The sequence below is a fragment of the Entelurus aequoreus genome, linkage group LG08 (assembly GCF_033978785.1).
Source record: "Entelurus aequoreus isolate RoL-2023_Sb linkage group LG08, RoL_Eaeq_v1.1, whole genome shotgun sequence".
Classification (NCBI taxonomy): domain Eukaryota; kingdom Metazoa; phylum Chordata; class Actinopteri; order Syngnathiformes; family Syngnathidae; genus Entelurus; species Entelurus aequoreus.
Genome location: NC_084738.1, coordinates 45173499 through 45195592, shown reverse-complemented (window position 1 = coordinate 45195592; position 22094 = coordinate 45173499). Strand labels below are relative to the sequence as shown.

Here is a 22094-nt window from a genome sequence, read left to right as displayed (position 1 = left end):
AATCAAGCTAGTGTCGTTAGCATTAGCGAATAAGCTAACACATGTCCAAGTGTCTGTGTTAGTATTATTAACTTACGATGGCATTCTTTTTGTATTGCTTGTTAATTTACCAAAACGTCACCATGGAGGTATTGAGTCTATTTAGCTGATTGGAGAGCTAGCTTCTACAGCTAGTGGATCCATGATTATGACTTCTGTTTTGTTTGATCAGCTGTTTTACTGCCATGTTACATGCACCGTTTGGAAACAATTAAGGTATGTAAATAAACATTTACTAATATCTTATTTCACAACTGATATATCTGCAGCTTATAGTCCGATGCGGCTAATATATGTTTTCCTTCTAAAATTTGGTGGGTACGGTTTAATTACCGGTGCGCTCTATGGTTCGGAAAATACAGTAGACTTCCTTATTTGTATTGTCATTCAAATTTGAACTTTACAGTACAGATAAGTGTGAATGTGAGTGTGAATGTTGTCTGTCTATCTGTGTTGGCCCTGCGATGAGGTGGCGACTTGTCCAGGGTGTACCCCGCCTTCCGCCCGATTGTAGCTGAGATAGGCTCCAGCGCCCCCCGCGACCCCGAAGGGAATAAGCGGTAGAAAATGGATGGATGGATAGCTCATGGTAGTGCAGGATAAAAGAGCAATAAGGTGCAGATATAAATAAATAGATTACTGTACAGATAAATATATTGCACTTTTGCACATGCATCCACATTTATGGACGTATGTTATATTGTCTTTATATTCCAGCGAGTTCATCCGTTTTGGGGGGGAATTGAGGGGATTATTATGATGCGTTCAAGAGTCTTATGGCCTGAGGGAAGAAGCTGTTACAGAACCTGGGGGTTCTGCTACGGAGGCTGCGGAACCTCTTCCTAGAGTCCAGCAGTGAAAACAGTCCTTGGTGGGGGTGGGAGTAGTCTCTGCAGATTTTCTGAGCCCTGGTCAGGCAGCGGCTTTTTGGTACATCAATACCACAGAACAGTCCGGATGATGTGTCCACCTCAATTAAATAAAGGCCATGCCTCAATTAAACACCTTTTTTTGTCCCCTTTTTTACTTATTTGAACCGTTTTCACTATAAAGCATCAAATTATTTTAAAGAATGTACGGAAGGTTATGTATTAACTCAATTGCAGAGACTGCCAGGCCTCTGTTAGGGGCTTGAAACATTTAATTGTTCAATATTTGTAAATAATCATATATCAGAATCAGAATCAGAATCAGAATAGTTTTATTGCCATTGTTTGAGAACGGGTTCACAAACCAAGAAAAATTCCTAGTTTGTGAACCCGTTCTCAAACAATGGCAATAAAACTATTCTGATTCTGATTCTGATTCTGATATATGAATATTTACAAATATTGAACAATTAAATGTTTCAAGCCCCTAACAGAGGCCTGGCAGTCTCTGCAATTGAGTTAATACATAACCTTTAAACCGGGGTCTAAGGTTTCCCTTTCTAGAGGTAATCAAAGAGTGGACAGTGGACTTGTCCTGACACAGCGGCGGCGTTGGCGCCATGACAAGGGAGCGACGGAAGCGGCGAGGATTAGGATGCAAAAGAGAGCTCCTTAATCTGGTGTATTAGCGGCTGCCAATAGAGTAGATGTCCTGTTCAGGCAGATTTCTGTGAGAGTAATCCCTTGTGAGACTCCACTGCGAAGGTGAAACATGCACTTTATCATTATTACTTTGAAATTGCACACCTTTGGACCTTAGATGTTTCTTATTATATACAGTGGTCTTTTTGCACTTGTAAGCCCTAACTGCACCTAAGAAGTTTGATGTATAGATATACAACATTTAAAAGACTTGTGAAGGAAAGATTGCAAAGAGCACATAATAGTGCTCTGTCATGTCACTGCTTCTCTCCCCTCCGTCCGTATATAGTTCTAGTACTACATGCTCCAGTTGACAGCTCATGCCGAGCCAGCACATTCCGCATTATTACTACTTCAGAGGGTTGTGTGGCCCCCGCAGGCTCGCCCATTGGCTGAGGCGCCTGACATGTGGACCCAGCAGGAGCCAATGAGGAAGTAGCTAAGCAGCTCCAAGGGAGCTGTGCCAGAGAGAGAGAGTTGGGGATAAAAAACCAAAACGTAAAAAATTCCTTTATATAATAAAGCAAACGCAAAAAAAGGACAAAATATAATTAACTAATTGCTTCTTCTTTTTTATTCAAAAAAGTAATTGTACTAATGGGAATGAAAACCTAGAAAACAAAGAAAAAATGTGGGCAGGAGGTATAAAAACATGTGAAGGAGATGAAAGCCAACAATTAAAAAATATACAACCAAAATGTTCTCATCAAAAACAGAAACATTTAAAAAAGGAAAGAAGAATTCGGTACTTTAATAGCAACCGATCTAATTCCGTCGATACTACTGCATACTTACCCAAATTCCAATACCCTTGTTCACGGCTCAAAGCACTTGGCGGGCAAACAAGCATATTTATATTAGACTGCCTCTAGATCAGTGTTTTTCAACCTTTTTAGAGGCAAGGCACATTTTTTTCATTTAAAAATCAGGAGGCACACCACCAGCAGAAAACGTTAAAAAATGAAACTCCACCAGGTCCTCCTCGTGCCTTATTTTGAGTTTGTTGGTGTTTTCCTGTGTGTAGTGCTTTAGTTCTTGTCTTGTGCGGTTATTTTGGTGTTTTCCTGTAGCAGTTTCATGTCTTCCTTTGAGCGCTATTCCCCGCACCTGCTTTGTGTTAGCAAGCAAGGCTATTTAAGTTGTTGCTATTCTTCATTGTGGGGACATTGTTGATTGTCATGTCATGTACGATGTACATTGTGTACGCCGTCTCTGCTCCACACGCTGCAAGTTTTTGCTGTTGTCCAGCATTCTGTTTGTGTTTACTTTGTAGCCAGTTCAGTTTTACTGTCGTTTTACATAGCCATCCCTATGCTTCATTGCCTTTTCCTTTCCCTTTTGTTCATTTTTGGCTTAAGCGTTACATACCTTTTTACCTGCACGCTGTGGTCTGCATATTGGGATCACAGTTCTACAGCCGAGTTCTACACAGCACGGACACTAAGGAACAGCACAGTATTTGCAGATTATAATTATTGTTTTGCAAAATAATATTTTTTGGACCAATTAGGTGAAGTTGCATAATTTCCCACGGCACACCATGTCATGTCTGTTCATGTTTTTGTTTTGGTCATGCGTCATGTCTGTTCATGTTTTTGTTTTGGCCATGTGTTTGTTTTTTGGACTCTTTTTAGTTCCTGGTTGCACTTCCTTGTTTGGTTTGGTTTCCATGGTCACCCATTAGTTTTCACCTGCCTTGTCACGCACCTGTTTCGCGTTTCGAGTCACGCACCTGTTTTCACTGATCACGTCACTATTTAAATCTGTCTGTTTCTGTTGTTCGTCCTGGCGTCCTCACACTATTTCATCACTCTGCTTCATGTCGTGTCACAGTTCTTTACCAAGAAAGTTTTGTTCATTTATGCCACAGTTAGTGTTTTTGTTTTATTGTTCATAGTTTTTGTGCCCAAGTGCATGTCTTTTGTTTCTTAGTCAAGTTTGTATTTCCGCCTTTGTGCGCGCCATTTGTTTGCTTCCTTTTTTATTAGTGTTAAAAAATAAATCATGTATTTAAATTCACGCCTTGCCCGCGCCAATTTTCCTTTGCCTTCCGGAGAAGCAAACCCCAAGAATCAAGTCTTGACAGTAGGACGCCAGCAGAAAAATTCTCCCGCAAGAAAGTTGGACAGTTTGGATGAGGCTTCTTGGGAGGTGCTGCGCGCCGTGGAGACCGAGACGTTGCGCTTTTCCCCCAGGGAGCGCAGGGGGATGATGTGGGGGAATGGGGGCAAGCTGGTGCCGATCGGCGCGTCGTTCCCGTCCCGGAAGCGTCGCCAAGGACGAGGAAAGACTTCCGCGAGCCGGCAGGACACGCCGCTCCCACAAGCCCCTCCCCCTCCGGGCGGAAGCAAGCAGCAGCCAGCCCGGCTTCGCCCTGATGACGTCACAGACCAGGATTTTTTTTTCAATACTTTTTCTTTTGATCACTCACCTCCAACAAAAGACTCAAAGAACAAGATAAAGCACTACCAAAACATGATCTTGAACATCAGGTCTAGTCAATCACAGTCACCCAGATTTCATGCCCCGCACCCCAAGACTCAAACCCCGCCCCCGTCAAAAAATGTTTCTTTTTTTCCGCCCACACAACCCCAGGTGGGGGATAAGGAAATACGTTTGGGACAATTTAAAGGGGAAGATTCTGCCCCCCTCCTGACCTCCCTCCACCCACCCCAAAAGACGGTTCCAGACCGCAGGGAGCGCGTCTGGGATCCGCTCCTTGAGGGGGGGGGCTAGGGCTGGGGACTGTTCAGGTGGGGTCGCTCTTCGTCATGCCATGCCACAGCCTCCAGCACGACCACCACCACCAGTCTTTCGTCACGCCAAGCCACAGCCTCCAGCACGGCTGCCACCATCAGTCTTTCGACCGGCCAAGCCACAGCCTCCAGCTAGGCCACCTCCACCTGCACCACGCCAAGCTCCACCACGACAAGCTCCACGCCAAGCGCCACCAGTCGCAGCTCCACGCCAAGCGCCACCAGTCGCAGCTCCACGCCAAGCGCCACCAGTCGCAGCTCCACGCCAAGCGCCACCAGTTGCAGCTCCACGCCAAGCTCCACCAGTTGCAACTCCACGCCAAGCGCCACCCGTGGTAGCTCCACGCCAAGTTCCGCTACCTGCTCCACGCCGCCAAGTGCCGCCAGTCGCAGCTCCACGACGCCAAGTGCCGCCAGTCGCAGCTCCACGACGCCAAGTGCCGCCAGTCGCAGCTCCACGACGCCAAGTGCCGCCAGTCGCAGCTCCACGACGCCAAGTGCAGCCAGTCGCAGCTTCACGACGCCAAGTGCCGCCAGTCTCAGCTTCACGACGCACGTGCCGCCAGTCGCAGCTCCACGACGCCAAGTTCCGCCAGTCGCAGCTCCACAACGCCAAGTGCCGCAAGTCGCAGCTCCACGACGCCAAGTGCCGCCAGTCGCAGCGCCACGTCAAGACCAAGACACACCATGCCAAGACCAAGTCCAAGACCCCCCATGCCAAGACACACCATGCCAAGACCAAGTCCAAGACCCCCCATGCCAAGACCTACCATGCCAACACCAAGTCCAAGACCAACCATGCCAACACCAAGTCCAAGACCAACCATGCCAACACCAAGACCAAGACCAAGACCAACCATGCCAACACCAAGACCAAGTCCAAGACCAACCATGCCAAGACCAAGTCCAAGACCAACCATACCAAGACCAACCATGCCAAGACCAAGTCCAAGACCAACCATGCCAAGACCAAGTCCAAGACCAAGACCAAGTCCAAGACCAACCTCGCCAAGACCAGGACCAAGACCCTCGCCAAGACCAAGACCCAGACCCTCGCCAAGACCCTCGCCAAGACCAAGACCCTCCAAGCAGCCAAGACCCTCCAAGCGGCCAAGACCAAGCTTCGCCGCCTGAAGTGCCACGCCAAGCTTCGCCGCCTGCTTCGTCTGCTGCACCCGCACCTGCGTCATCTGCGGCTTCCACGCCTGCAATGACGACGCGCCTGCCTCCTCGTCTGCCACGGTTGTGGCCACTACCTGGTCGTCCGCCACGCCAAGTGCGCCCACCTCTTCGTCGGCCACGCATGTGGCCCTTCCCGGGTCGCCCACCTCGCCTGTGGCGGCGGCTTTCCACTCGCCGCCGCCACATGACTATGCCTCGGTGGATTCGGGGCCACTTGGCCTGGCGACCCACCGCCATGTCCCCCTCCCGCCCTCCCATGACTCTTGATCCTGTTTTTTGGACATCTGGGATCTGTCCGTAAGGGGGGGTTCTGTCATGTCTGTTCATGTTTTTGTTTTGGTCATGCATCATGTCTGTTCATGTTTTTGTTTTGGCCATGTGTTTGTTTTTTGGACTCTTTTTAGTTCCTGGTTGCACTTCCTTGTTTGGTTTGGTTTCCATGGTCACCCATTAGTTTTCACCTGTCTTGTCACGCACCTGTTTCACGTTTCGAGTCACGCACCTGTTTTCACTGATCACGTCACTATTTAAATCTGTCTGTTTCTGTTGTTCGTCCTGGCGTCCTCACACTATTTCATCACTCTTCTTCATGTCGTGTCACAGTTCTTTACCAAGAAAGTTTTGTTCATTTATGCCACAGTTAGTGTTTTTGTTTTATTGTTCATAGTTTTTGTGCCCACGTGCATGTCTTTTGTTTCTTAGTCAAGTTTGTATTTCCGCCTTTGTGCGCGCCATTTGTTTGCTTCCTTTTTTTTTGTAGTTTATTAGTGTTAAAAAATAAATCATGTATTTAAATTCACGCCTTGCCCGCGCCAATTTTCCTTTGCCTTCCGGAGAAGCAAACCCCAAGAATCAAGTCATGACACACCAGACAATATCTCACGGCACACTAGTGTGCCGCGGCACAGTGGTTGAAAATCACTGCTCTAGATAATGTTTAAATTTTTTGTGCTAACAAAGCAAGCACGCCTGATAGAAAAAACTCAAAAGTAAAGATCCACTTTTAGATATGCGCTAGCTCGATGCTAATTTACATTGAATATGCCATATACATGCTACTGATTAGCATTAGCGATTTTACCACCTCCAAAATTGGTAATATGAAAAACTGCAACTAAGAGGCTTGGTACAATTAAACTGTTGGTAGGTATTAAGTACAATACTCACACTATAAAAACGTTGCAGGGATAAACTAATGACATTACTTATGGCAAAGACTACATGCTGACTACAGCGACACACCTCAGACAAAATTAAATGAATGCACTCAAAAAAGTGAATGAGGTGTGTTGTGCACTATATATAATTTTTATGTTTTCAGTTTAGTTAAAATACATGTCTTTGTTATGTTAAAATATTTTTTTCTAATAAAGTCCATGTAATTGTGTCTTTGGTTATGTGTACAAAATAATTATGTGTTGGTTGATCACAAAACATTTAATTGAAGTGAATTATGATTGAAATACTTATTACATCCAGAAGGTGGCAGTAAGAAGAAAATTCAAATGCTTCACACTACACGTGCGCAAACTCTGAATCAACTTTCTTGTTTTTGCCGGTGAACTTGCCAACGGTCGTCACCATTTGTCTGCGTTTCTGGCTTGAGAGGTAGGAGGGCATTTTTCATCAATACTTATTGTATTATTTACATATTGAGCATGATTTAATTGTGTGTTTGTGATATAACACTTCTATATTTCCGTTGTGTTTGTGCTTCAGAGAGCAGTAGCCAGTGCATGATAAAACTACACTACCTTCGGTCTGCTTTTACCCCGCCGACCCCCAGGCAGGTAGGTTAGCTACTAAAATAAAGCACCAGTGGCATTTGTCAAGGGTAAATGTCACCAACAACGGGAGCATCTGGTTATGTTTAACGAGCAGTAGAGCCGTTGTGGTGAGCTGGGAAGCGGGTGTTAGCCGCGAATGCTAACCGCTAGCGCTAGCACTAGCCGAAGTTAAAGGCCTACTGAAATGAATTTTTTTTTTTTAAACGGGGATAGCAGATCTATTCTATGTGTCATACTTGATCATTTCGCGATATTGCCATATTTTTGCTGAAAGGATTTAGTATAGAACAACGACGATAAAGATCGCAACTTTTGGTATCTGATAAAAAAAGGCTTGCCCCTACCGGAAGTAGCGTGACGTAGTCAATTGAACATATACGCAAAGTTCCCTATTGTTTACAATGATGGCCGCATGAAGTGAGAGAGATTCGGACCGAGAAAGCGACAATTTCCCCATTAATTTGAGCGAGGATGAAAGATTTGTGGATGAGTAAAGTGCAAGTGAAGGACTAGTGGGGAGTTGAAGCGATTCAGATAGGGAAGATGCTGTGAGAGCCGGGGGTGACCTGATATTCAGCTGGGAATGACTACAACAGTAAATAAACACAAGACATATATATACTCTATTAGCCACAACACAACCAGGCTTATATTTAATATGCCACAAATTAATCCTGCATAAAAACACCTACGTGTTTGTTATGCTAGCTCCTAGCTCCTCTGCTAGCTCCTAGCTCCATAGAACACGCCAATACAATTCAAACACCTGATCAACACACACAATCACTCAGCCCAAAAGACAGTTCACCTAACCCAAGGTTCATAAAGCTTATATATTTTTAAAAAGTTACGTACGTGACGCGCACATACGGTCAAGCTATCAGAATATGGCATAAGTATAGTCTCTTCCTAGGTTTAAAGGCTACATTCTTTCAAAGTGTGTCCATTACATTAAAGTGATGACATTTTCTGAACTAGCAATTATTTGCTTTTACCCACATATAAATTATGATTATTATCAAAAATCTAGTTGTGTAAATATTTTCTAGAAGACCATAGTCATCCATAGTCATCCCCACTATATCATCACAATATCGATATTGAGGTATTTGGTCAAAAATGTCATATTGCCTATTCCAACCTAAATCAACTAATTTGAGCACTGTTAACCATAGTATGACACGTTTGTTTCCCATGCTACTATCATTGCCACTGGCTTCTGTCTGTGGATTGCTCAATGTTTGCTTCAGTGTCCAGTTCGTTTTACATATGACCAAAGTCAGTTGGTTTCTTTCTCATTTGAATGCTTTTAATGTATACATATTTAATGACTTCATACTTTTGTTTTCATCTTCTCTAGACTGACTCATTTGGATGATGGCTGCACCAGTAAAACTACGGATTATCCTTGGTTCCAACAATGCTGAAAAACTGACCATAGAATCAGGCATGCCAATGTCTGTTGAGGATCTTGCAAATGAGATCAAACGTCAGTTTGATATAGAGGAGGACATTAGACTCCAGTACATGGACAGTGACTTTGATAACGAATTTGTTAACCTTAACAAAGTTTGCGACATTCAAGACAAGAGCACAGTGAAAATCATCCGCTTGTCAGATGCTCTAGACCTCAGCCAAGGCAGCATGAACCAGAGTGGGGAAGAAGCATCCTTGTCATCTTCTGACACATTAAAACTCTCCTCTGATTCAGAATCTTCTCGATCACATTGGCCCACAGAATTCCAAATTCCAAAGTTTTCATATGACGTGGAGATGCAACTTCGAAGTGCAAACCAGGACTTTGTATCAAATGGAGTTCTTCTGACCCCCGGTCATAAACTTAAATCAGACATCTTGGAAAGTCTGGCTCAGGAAATCATCAAGTTCAAGGCATATCCCTCAAACTTGGAAATTGAGTCTGTTGCTGAAGCTTTAATCAAAGCACATCCATGTTTGAGAGAACAGAGATCCTTCTGTGGTTTCTACGGCTGGAAAATAAGCCTCAAGTATAAGATGGCAAACTACAGGACAAAACTTAGAAACTTGGGGTGCCCAGAACTGAGCATCAATTCCCTCAAGCACAAACCTGCAGATAGATGTCAGCCCGCCTATGATGTCAAAAAACCAAGGAAAGCCGAAGTCAATTTTTCCCCCCCCTTTTCTGCTGGAGAGACCCAGGACAGCCTTGAAGGGGAAAGATTGGCGTTGTCTGAGGTCAAGAAGAGACATAATGATAAAGTTGTCAAAGAAAAGATGGCTAAGACCTTCGCAGAAGGCAAGAGGTCGTCAGAGACAAGCCCATGATCATGGAGTTCAAGATCAGATGGCCAGGACTCTTCACTGTCGCAGAGGTATGAAATGCTTTTTAAATCGGCTATAGTCAACAATTTCAATTTATTTATTTTTTGCAATTCTGCTATATTGCATAGTGACAGACATGGAGGGCAGGGGAGAGAGAGTTGTAATGGCTTCCAGTCACATGGGAATGTTAATCATTTTGTGTAAAATGTAACACAGGAAAGGCTGTTATACTACAGTACAACCTGTTTTTGTACATTCTTGTGAAAGTATTTCTGTTTTAAATGTTAAATGCTTTAATAGGTACCAATAATATGTTGTTTGTGGACATTATGTTTTCAGGTGGAAGCAGTATTTGTGAGGATCACTACTGGTCCCCTTGTCTCAAAGTTCCATGCACAGCTTGACCAACACACTGCCCAGCTCATCAAAGTGTTCAAGAAGAAAGGAGGCTCTGCAGGGACTACCATCAGAAGGATTTTGGTCCCAATCACACAGGTATGTTTTGCTATCGCTACAGATATGAGATGGGGTGAGAGAGAAAGGGGGAGACATGCAGCAAAGGGAGTCGAACCCGCGGCTGCTGCCTCGAGGACCTTCGGCCTCTTTACATGTGGCGACTGCTCTAACCACTGTTAGCCGCCCCAGCGAGTCAGTTTTGACAAGTTAACAGTCAGAATAATATCTCTGTATTTTTTTTCTTTCTTTAGAATGAAACTGTTGAAAAGAGGAGGGAGTGCATCCTCAGGGCGCTTTGTATCTACCTCAACGAAGACCCGAACATCCTCTTCAAAGAATACCTGGTTGGTAATTTTAATAGTTTAGTTTCTACCTGTAATAAATAATTTTAAATTTTAACCTCTGTGGGGGTGGTACCAAAGCCACTGGCGTTGATGGCTCGTTGGTGCCCTGGGTGAAGCTTCGTTAGTGCTCCATTTTGCTGTAACAACAGCCAACTCTAAGAAATATATATATTAGATTAAATAACTCAGGTGACAGATTCATTCTCTAAAATTTTGCTGGAATCACTCGGCACTGCTTTATCTTATTTTTACACAAATAGCACTTTCTGAAGTATCTAGTTATTTTCATTAAAAGGAAACCTAAAAGGCAAAAGTTAATCTTTGGAATTCTACAAAATCTGTGATTTCATAGATTGGTTGTGTCCTTTCTACTGCTGGCACCGCTGCACAGAGGGAGCTTGAGCAACTTACCCTTGGCATCTACATCATCAAAGTCGAGGGAGGTGATGCCACCACTCCTCCAGCTGATGTTGGAATAGTGATCGAGGGTGTTGAAGTTCTTCATGACCTGGGAGACGTCACCTCTGCATGTGCACTCTTAATGGGTGTAATATATGCACTGAACCTCAGTTATCCTAAGGAACTGAAGACCTTCTTTGAAGGACTTCAAAAGCTCTTCCTTCAGCTGGATGCTGGCAGACTCTCAGCCAAGGTACAAATGCTCAAGAACAAACTGTATGAATGAACCAAACATTGATTTGGATGCTGAAGTGACAAGTTAAGTGAGAGACCATGCAGCACCAAATTTGTTGACAACTGAATGGAAATAGAAATAGCAAATCTTCTAGCTGAAGTTATTGTTTACGTAGATATTGAAAACTCTTTCATAACCAGAGGACCATAAGAACTTTGTGTAGTGGCTGCAACACGAGCTGACATGCTTGTAAAAATGTTTTCCTTCCACACTACTAAATTAAAGGTTGACAGCAGCACATGTTGTTATAGTTTGACTATTATGCTGTTTAAAAAAAAAGAGAACTACAAGTTTGTTATATTGTCACACAATAATATTGACAAATCAGGGATGTTTTGTTTGTTTATGCTGCATCAAGGTAGTTTATAATTGTTAGTGTTGGGTAACGATGCAAAACAAGTTGGCATGTTTGTCAATATAATTACATTTCAGGGTATTCCCTCCACAATATTAAAAATGGTTAGATTACAATGCTGTTACAAAAACAAAAAATTGAGAACTGCAAGCCTGTTGGATTGTTGGATTGCATAAAAGCAGTTTGCAACTGTTGGTGTTGAACCATGCTGCACCCTAATATCTGTTAGGGTTTTATTTTGGACCAAGTGGCAACAAAATGTTCAATAAATATCGCTTAATAAAGGAAATGACAAATATATGTTGGGTGTACAAAATTCATTTGTGTGGAACCTGTTGACAAACTAGAATTATGTCACACTAATTAGTATAAAATAAATTGGATGAAAACCTATTTTTATAAATTGAACTTAAATTTATTATTTTACTTCTATAAATAAAATATATGTTTAAAGGACAAATGTAAAACATGTAGCCTGTATATATATTATTTATGTCCATATAACATAACTGAATTCGATTGGATAAACTTAAATATCTCTTGTTGAACAGAAGTAATTTTATCTAGTTGGGTCAATTATTTAACCAACATAATACACTTATGTGGAACCTGTTGACAAAATAAATTTAATTAAAGTCAATGTTTCAATTTTTTGAGTGTACTTGCTTATTAGTATATCAACTCAAAAAAGAGACATCCTGACACTTAATGTGTCAGTCTAAATCCGTAGCTCTGCAAAATTAAACTGCCCTCTGCCCTCTGTGTGTGCTCTGTTGTCACGTGAAGGGCTTTTGACCAATCATTTAAGAGATTGTCCGGACATACTCTCTCTGATTGGTCAAAAAATTCCCTCACGTAACTACAGGGCGCCATGTTTGGGACCAACTCTAAAACCGAGTTGTCGATAATCTCGCTATACACGGCACTGTTGTAGTCTATACACTACTGCTATCCAATGTTTTGGAATTGCAACTGCATGCAAAGTTTACTATATAATACTTGCAAATGAGACTCAAAATTGTTAGAAAACAAGATATAACAACTGGACAGCACTGATATCATTATCAGCTCTGTATTAAATGTTATGTAAAAAATGGAGATTGTATTATTATTATTAATAAACATGACCTCTCGCAGGTCCAACATCAGTAACCTGACAAATGCTCTAATAGTCTCACGCACTCTCATGGAAACTATTAAAGAAAGTCTCATGTCCCAATAGTTTTGACTAAATAGTCCTATAGTGTGTGTGTGTGTGTGTGTGTGTGTGTGTGTGTGTGTGTGTGTGTGTGTGTGTGTGTGTGTGTGTGTGTGTGTGTGTGTGTGTGTGTGTGTGTGTGTGTGTGTGTGTGGGAGAGTGTGTGTGTGTGTGTGTGTGTGTGTGTGTGTGTGTGTGTGTGTGTGTGTGTGTGTGTGTGTGTGTGTGTGTGTGTGTGTGTGTGTGTGTGTGTGTGTGTGTGTGTGTGTGTGTGTGTGGGAGAGTGTGTGTTGTCTTTATATAATAACAGCGCTTCAGCTGAATTTTAATGGACTTCTGCAGGGTGTTCCATCTACTCAGGTCCCTGGGCTCCTAAAGATCAGAGAGAATTTTCCAGGCTTCCCTCAGCCTCCCTCCTCCATTTTTCATCTTTCTCACTCTCTCTTCCTCCGGGGGGCTTTTGTCGCTCTTTTATAATCCCCCTTTCTGTCTCTCTCTCACAACTCTCCGGCCTATGAAATGTGTATTAAAGACACTCGGGGCGTAATTATGGCTAAGCTGCGCTCAGTTTCTTGTTGGCACACACAAAAAAAGGCCATTGAAGGACAAAATGCTGTGATGAACTCGCACAATGGAGATTTTCTCAAGGCCTCCGAGCCATTTAAGGACTTTTTACTCATATCTGAAGGTGGTGTATTTATAATTCACAAACTGTCGAAGCAGACTCGCTGACAAAGTGCAGTGATTAACAAAAGATATGAGTGAAATTGTGTAAGTTAGCAACGAGACTGCAGATCTATTACAAATTCATGAGGTTAAATGCTGCCTGCTAAAAAAAAACGCTTACCACAGGGACCTTTAGGAAAAATATGACAATGCTCACTCTTCAAAGAACACGCTAGTCAAAGATTCTCTATTGACAAGAACGAAAAAAGTTAATTGAAGATAATGGAGGACAAGATTGTGCTGCCGTTTTTAGATCTGCTATATGACAGAAGTGCTCTTCTGTTTTTAAGGACCTACTGTCAAAAAGACTAGTCAAGGATCCTGTATATCAGTGGTCCCAGGGCCGGCCCGTGGCATAGGCCGTATAGGCAAATGCTAAGGGCGCCGTCCATCAGGGGGCGCCACGCCAGTGCCACAAATGTTGGAGAAAAAATAAAAAAATAAATAAATAAATAGTTGGTACTATTATTTGTAAATACAAAAAATAATCCCACGTTAATTAAAATGCAAAGTAAAGCCTATTTAATAGAAATATTATTTGTTACAACATTACGCCCCCCCCCCCCCCCGCCCCATTCTCCCCCCCTTCCCGTATCATGACTCTTTTTGGACGTCAGATAATCATAACATAACATTCTCATATAATATGTTAATTTGCTTTCTTTAAGTAAAAAAAAAGGTCAAAGACAAAGCTATTCGGTTTCTTGTGAGTATATACACTTCACTGCCAATGTGGGGGGGCGCCACCTAAAGTCTTGCCTAGGGCCCCAGATTGGTTAGGGCCAGGCCTGAGTGGTCCCCAACTTTTATGTAACTGCGGACCGGTCAACGCTTGAAAATTTGTCCCACTGACTGGGGGGGAACAGTTAAACTGTTCAACTGTTGTTGAACAGTTTAAGAAAAACCTTTCTCAACCAGCTATTGCAAGGAATTTAGGGATTTCACCATCTACAGTCCGTAATATCATCAAAGGGTTCAGAGAATCTGGAGAAATCACTGCACGTAAGCAGCTAAGCCTGTGACCTTCGATCCCTCAAGCTGTACTGCATCAACAAGCGACATCAGTGTGTAAAGGATATCACCACATGGGCTCAGGAACACTTCAGAAACCCACTGTCAGTAACTACAGTTGGTGGCTACATCTGTAAGTGCAAGTTAAAACTCTCCTATGCAAGGCGAAAACCGTTTATCAACAACACCCAGAAACGCCGTCGGCTTGGCTGGGCCTGAGCTCATCTAAGATGGACTGATACAAAGTGGAAAAGTGTTCTGTGGTCTGACGAGTCCACATTTCAAATTGTTTTTGGAAACTGTGGACGTTGTGTCCTCCGGACCAAAGAGGAAAAGAACCATCCGGATTGTTATAGGCGCAAAGTTGAAAAGCCAGCATCTGTGATGGTATGGAGGCGTATTAGTGCCCAAGACATGGGTAACTTACACATCTGTGAAGGCGCCATTAATGCTGAAAGGTACATACAGGTTTTGGAGCAACATATGTTGCCATCCAAGCAACGTTACCATGGACGCCCCTGCTTATTTCAGCAAGACAATGCCAAGCCACCTGTTATATCAACGTGGCTTCATAGTAAAAGAGTGCGGATACTAGACTGGCCTGCCTGTAGTCCAGACCTGTCTCCCATTGAAAATGTGTGGCGCATTATGAAGCCTAAAATACCACAACGGAGACCCCCGGACTGTTGAACAACTTAACAACTTAAGCTGTACATCAAGCAAGAATGGGAAAGAATTCCACCTGAGAAGCTTAAAAAATGTGTCTCCTCAGTTCCCAAACGTTTACTGAGTGTTGTTAAAAGGAAAGGCCATGTAACACAGTGGTGAACATGCCCTTTCCCAACTACTTTGGCACGTGTTGCAGCCATGAAATTCCAAGTTAATTATTATTTGCAAAAAAAAAATAAAGTTTATGAGTTTGAACATCAAATATCTTGTCTTTGTAAAGCATTCAATTGAATATGGGTTGAAAAGGATTTGCAAATCATTGTATTCCGTCTATATTTACATCCAACACAATTTCCCAACTCATATGGAAACGGGGTTTGTAACTAAAGTACTGTTTTATTTAAAGCAGCACTAAGTAACTTTTCAACCTTCATAAAATATTTTCATAACTTTTAGGATGATACTAGTTGACTTACAACTAGTTGAATGACACCTCTGTCATGGCCTAAGGGGGGTCTGTATCACTTTCACTGGCACTTACAACTTAGAGGAGGGTGGTAGGAACCATGCCACACAAAAAAACTACAAATGTGCAGACTGCTTTCCCGCATACGTCACTGCACCTTTCCCAGATCGTTAAAAAGACATACGTTGATGTGAACGCCTATGTGCTGCCAGAAAACTAAGAGAACAAGAAGAACGCCTATGTTCAATTACTGCTAACATGGCAGAAGCTACAAAACAAACAAAGAAACAAAAAGTTTTGTGTAAGGAGACACAAAAAAAGAAGAAGGGAGGCTACCCAGATAAAAGGACAATCATGGATCTGCATTTCCCTGACTTTCACCCGCTGCCGTGAGCTCACAGATGAGGGATTTCAGACCGATGTTGCCTTGGCGCTGTTTCTGCTAAACTAGTAAGTGACTTTCGATGCTCAAATCAAAATCAAAATGCTCATGTTAGCTATCAGAAATTTGCGTAGTAGCAATAAATAGCAGTAGTTTGCAGTTCCAAACTACTTTCTTTGAAAAAACTCTCCTGCCGGTCTTTCTTTGCTTCGGACCTGCATCCTCCCCGATACATTCTTGGTAATAGCGTCGTGTTTGTAGCCCAATCCAAGATCAATTCTTGATAGTGTCTGCTATTTAACATCAGTATAGCCATTAAATACGTAATATTTGTAATCTGTACCAATATTACAGCAGACATCATGTCAGTTTGATGCTAGATGTGCTAGTCCATTCATCCATTTTCTACCGCTTGTCCCTTTTGGGGTCGGGGGGGTGCTGGAGCCTATCTCAGCTGCATTCGGGCGGAAGGCGGGCGTACACCCTGGACAAGTTGCCACCTCATCGCAGGGCCAACACAGATAGACAGACAACATTCAAATTTCCCCTCGGGATTAATAAAGTATTTCTGATTCACACTCACATCCACACACTACGGCCAATTTAGTGTTGCCAATCAACCTATCCCCAGGTGCATGTCAATGGAAGTGGGAAGAAGCCGGAGTACCCGGAGGGAACCCACGCAGTCACGGGGAGAACATGCAAACTCCACACAGAAAAGACCCAGGATCAAACCCAGGACCTTCGTATTGTGAGGCACATGCACTAACCCCTGTCCACCGTGCTGCCTTATATGTGCTAGTCCTCATTGGAAATGTGGTCTTCTTCTGGCAAAACACTATTGCTTTGGTCCAACGGCGCCGACAAAATCAACCAAACTGAAAGTTCTTAAGTGGGGCTTTAACATTTAAGTACATCTTCATTTAATCTTTAAAATTGTATTTTGATATCCATTTTAGTGCGATGTTTATTTAACTTTTATGTGTAATGCATTTTATTTGATTCATTATGTAAGTACAGTGTTCTATTGTCCTATATTTGAACAATATTACTGTTCAAACTAGGGATGTCCGATAATGGCTTTTTGCCGATATCCGATATTCCGATATTGTCCAACTCTTAATTACCGATACCGATATCAACCGATACCGATATCAACCGATAACAATATATACAGTCGTAGAATTAACACATTATTATGCCTAATTTGGACAACCAGGTATGGTGAAGATAAGGTCCTTTTTAAAAAAATAAATAAAATAAAATAAGATAAATAAAATTACTGTGATGAGGTGGCGACTTGTCCAGGGTGTACCCCGCCTTCCGCCCGATTGTAGCTGACATAGGCTCCAGCGCCCCCCGCGAACCCCGAAGGGAACAGCGGTAGAAAATGAATGGATGGAAATAAAATTAAAAACATTTTCTTGAATAAAAAAGAAAGCAAAACAATATAAAAACAGTTACATAGAAACTAGTAATTAATGAAAATTAGTCAAATTAACTGTTAAAGGTTAGTACTATTAGTGGACCAACAGCACGCACAATCATGTGTGCTTACGGACTATATCCCTTGCAGGCTGTATTGATATATATTGATATCTAATGTAGGAACCAGAATATTAATAACAGAAAGAAACAACCCTTTTGTGTGAATGAGTGTGAATGGGGGAGGGAGGTTTTTTGGGTTGGTGTACTAATTGTAAGTGTATCTTGTGTTTTTTATGTTGATTTAATTTTTTTTTTTAAATAATAATAATTTAAAAAAACGATACCGATAATAAAAAAAACGATACCGATCATTTCCAATATTACATTTTAAAGCATTCATCGGCCGATAATATCGGCAGGCCAATATTATAGAACATTTCTAGTTCAAACTATGTGTAATGTTACAGTGGTCAAAAATATTAAATATACTTGTTAAAGAAAGCCTATGCCTTATTTTTAGTGAAGACTTGGGCCTACCACGCTGCTGTATTTTAATGTTGGTCAATATGGTGATACTTAGAGAGCCAAGTGTTTTCGGAGGTGGTAATACTAATTTAATTGGTGAAAAAAGTTAGCGAACTACTGCTCTTGTTATAATGATTGCATCAAAGTGGGCTGGCTCAGGGTGGAGGACAGAGTAAAACAACTTGCACTGAGCCTAGTCTATAAAATCTGCTACACCTCCCTGATACAAGTCAAACTATACTTCCTTAACGTAAATGACCGCCATAACCACAACACCAGGGGGAGCTCCACTAACCACGGCAAACCCAGATTCCGAACTAACAAAGGTCTTAACTCATTCTCTTTCTATGCCACATCAATATGGTATGCGCTCCCAACAGGTGTAAAAGAAAGGGCATCTCTATCCTCCTTCAAAACCGCAATAAAAGTACACCTCCAGGCAACTTCAACCCTAAACTAACACCCTCCCCGGATTGCTAATAATCAAATGTAAATAATCAAATGTAGATATTTTTTCTTATGCCTTCTGATCTCTCTCTCTATGTCCACTACTTGCTGTACATATCCTACCAAGTCAGACCTACACTGTTTCAATGTCCATTTCTCAGTTCTCAATTGTTGATGACTGAAGTGATGATAACAACCAAACCTAACCCCCCCCCCCCCCCTCCACATCCCACACTCCGGATTGTAAATAATGTAAATAATTCAATGTATATTCTCTGATGATTATCTTGTGTGATGACTGTATTATGATGATAGTATATATCTGATAGTATATCTGTATCATGAATCAATTTAAGTGGACCCCGACTTAAACAAGTTGAAAAACTTATTCGGGTGTTACCATTTAGTGGTCAATTGTACGGAATATGTACTTCACTGTGCAATCTACTAATAAAAGTCTCAATCAATCAATCAATTATTTGTTTGAGTTCTGTCGCCCCTATGTGGTGAAAAAGTGTATGGCAACTGAAAGTAATGTTCAATATAAAGATGTCATTGGGACAAGCGGTAAAAAAATGGATGGATGGATGGATGGATGGATATTTTAAACATGTGCTTTGGCCTAAGTGCATCAGGGAACCTTTTATACAACACGTATGTATATTTGTTTTACTTCGATTCCCGCATAAACTTTACCTCTTACCTGATTTTGAGGTGGATTTATCCTCCAGTCCCGGGGGGTTGCTCTTGGTGAAGCCGGTGTCTGAGCGCTGTCTTGCGGCGAGGGGGAAGGTTACCGCCCGGCCTCCTGGAGCAAGGTAAGTAGGCTCAACCTTTTCCCCCAGCACAAGACTGGACTTTAGGCAATGTTTCATTGTTGTGGTGGCGTGTTTGTGCTTTATATCTTACCACATGTTGCTCATGGAAGTAAATATGTCAAACTGTTGTTTTGTGGGTGTTTTTGAGTATGTATCTGGTAAACTGCATTTATTTGCGCCTTCATGTAGCCTAGCATGCTATTAAACACTTTTGTATTTACCAGCATCTACTATTTCCAGCACAATAATGTGTGGAATATTGTAATATATGGCGGGTAAGGATAAGGAATTTAGGTATAATAAAGTTACCATATGAAAAGTTTACGATATGTAGTACAAGTAGCATGGAATTGTGGACAATAAAACAAGCTCCCCCCTGTTTGCGAACAATGGTATGTTCCATTCCGAAGCCAGTTATGTACCTTAAACCAGTGGTTCTCAAATGGGGGTACGCCAGTGGCGTGCGGTGAGGTTCATGTCAGTTGAGGCACTGACTTCATCACAGTCAGATTTACAAACATATGAACCATTTGATTGGCAGCAGTTAACAGGTTATGTTTAAAAGCTCATACCAGCATTCTTAACTGCTTGGCACTCAGCATCAAGGGTTGGAATTGGGGGTTAAATCACCAAAAATTATTCCCAGGCACGGCGCCGCTGCTGCCCACTGCTCCCCTCACCTCCCAGGGAGTGAACAAGGGGATGGGTCAAATGCAGAGGACAAATTTCACAACACCTACACTGTAAAAAAAAAAAAAAAGACATTTGAGAAAACGCAAATTTTCAAGGCAACATGATGCAACAAGATTTTTGCGTTTTCTCAACTTTTGACTACTGCTAAGACACTGTTTTGGTACACTGTAAAAAATAATTATAGTTTTTAAGTTAGTCAGACTCAGAAATAAGGTTACACTATGTTTAACTACCAAAACAGTGTCTGGCCAGCAGTAGTCAAAAGTTGAGAAAAAAAAATCTTGTTGCATCATGTTGCCTTGAAAATTTGCGTTTTCTCAACTTTTTTTTTTTTTTACAGTGTTGTGTGTGTGTGACAATCATTGGTACTTTAACTTTACACTTACAAACTGTACCACACAAAAAAGCACATGTAATAAAAAAAAAAACGTTATTATGGTCTTGCCTTTACTTATAAGTGCGAGTGCGGGAACAGTGGTGTTCGTGTTGGAAGAGTTGTGAATGAATGAAATATGAAATCCGTGCAGCAGTCTGCATGTGTACCTACTGTTGTGTCCCTGTTCACGGCTCCTCCGGCGCGCCGCGCGAGCATTGTTGTTTTTGCACTTTTTGGCTTCTTGTTAAGTGACTTTTTTTGGGAGGATTCGGTCTTGCACGTGGAGGGTTTGGGTGTGGGCTTTGGTTGGTGTGGCCGCGGCGCTCCCGTCGGGAGGTGCGTTCTGCGGCGGAGGAGCTTGGCACCAGGAGGCGGGGTTATGAGACGAGCCTCCAGTTTTATGATCGCTCAGCACTAAAAATACGTTACACACATACAGTTGTTGACAAAATACACTGTACATTATATACGTCAGCTAACTAAACTATGGAAATGTATAATATAATTCATATAGCAATACAGTCTCACTGCACAGCAGGCCAGCAGTTAGCCGAGTCATTGCGCACAATCCATGTTGAGGCACACATCAGTGACGTGCCTCAACTGGCTGCTGATCACCGCACCGTCTCTTCTCAGTATTTGAACGGCAAATGTGAAAATAAAAATAAAAATAATCTAAAACTGGTGAAGTTAAATGGAAAATAACTTTAGTATAATCACTGGATACATATAACAATTTAATTATTTTTTTTTCTTTTTATTTTTTTTTTCTTTCCATGATGGCAGGTGAGGCCGTGCCTCCCCTGCCTCTATTGACGGCACGCCACTGGGGTACGCGTATCCCTGGGGGTACTTGAAGGTATGCCAAGGGGTACGTGAGATAAATATTACATATTCTAAAAATAGCAAAAATTCAAAAATCCTTTATAAATATATTTATTGAATAATACTTCAACAAAATATGAATGTAAGTTCATAAACTGAACATCAAATCAAGTAGGCTATTCCATTCATTACCATAAACCCAGATTTTGCCCCATGCCATGATGGTTTGACCCTCACTAAAATGTCTGTCAAAAAGAACTGTGAAAAGAAATGCCACAATGCAATATTCAGTGTTGACAGCTAGATTTTTTTGTGGACATGTTCCATAAATATTGATGTTAAAGATTTCTTTTTATGTGAAGAAATGTTTAGAATTAAGTTCATGAATCCAGATGGATCTCTATTACAATCCCCAAAGAGGGCACTTTAAGTTGATGATTACTTCTATGTGTAGAAATCTTTATTTATAATTGAATCACTTGTTTATTTTTCAACAAGTTTTTAGTTATTTTTATATATTTTTTTCCAAATAGTTCAAGAAAGACCACTACAAATTAGCAATATTTTGCACTGTTATACAATTTGATAAATCAGAAACTGATTACATAGTGCTGTATTTTACTTCTTTATCTCTTTTTTTCAACCAAAAATGCTTTGCTCTGATTAGGGGTTACTTGAATTAAAAAAATGTTCACAGGGGGTACATCACTGAAAAAAGGTTGAGAACCACTGCCTTAAACGATAATAAAATATAAAAACAGGACATCATTTTTTAGTTGTTATTTTGCATTTTACAATTTTCTATGAAATATGATAAAAGCATTTTAAGTTGCCGTGTATTTTTAAACAGCCACGCAGAGCAGATAATGGTCCTAACACAGCAGGTTCAGTTTTGACCACTAGGAGGCAGCAAATGTCTGCTAATTCCAATGCATTGATGCTGCCTGACGAATATAATTTTCCACTACAGATTAACAATCAAATCCCTTCTGTATAGCATACATGCCATTGTTTTTTATTTATTTTTGTTTTTTTTGTCAGTGTG

General features: G+C 41.6%; 1 protein-coding gene and 1 long non-coding RNA gene across 2 annotated transcripts in view; one reads left to right on the top strand and one right to left on the bottom strand.

The window, feature by feature from the left end:
* atxn1a (ataxin 1a) overlaps nt 1–19339 on the bottom strand; it is a 189793-nt gene extending 170454 nt beyond the window's left edge. Inside the window, exons 1-2 of the mRNA XM_062056594.1 lie at nt 19247–19339; nt 19041–19170 (exon numbers count right to left, since the gene is read on the bottom strand). The gene's annotated coding sequence lies outside the window, so the exon portion shown is untranslated. The remainder of the gene's footprint in view (nt 1–19040; nt 19171–19246) is intronic.
* Nucleotides 7001–8885, top strand: LOC133655106 (uncharacterized). Its single transcript, XR_009826952.1, has 3 exons — nt 7001–7156; nt 7268–7338; nt 8696–8885. It is a non-coding gene; the product is annotated as an uncharacterized LOC133655106 (long non-coding RNA).
* Nucleotides 19340–22094: the final 2755 nt, after the last annotated feature.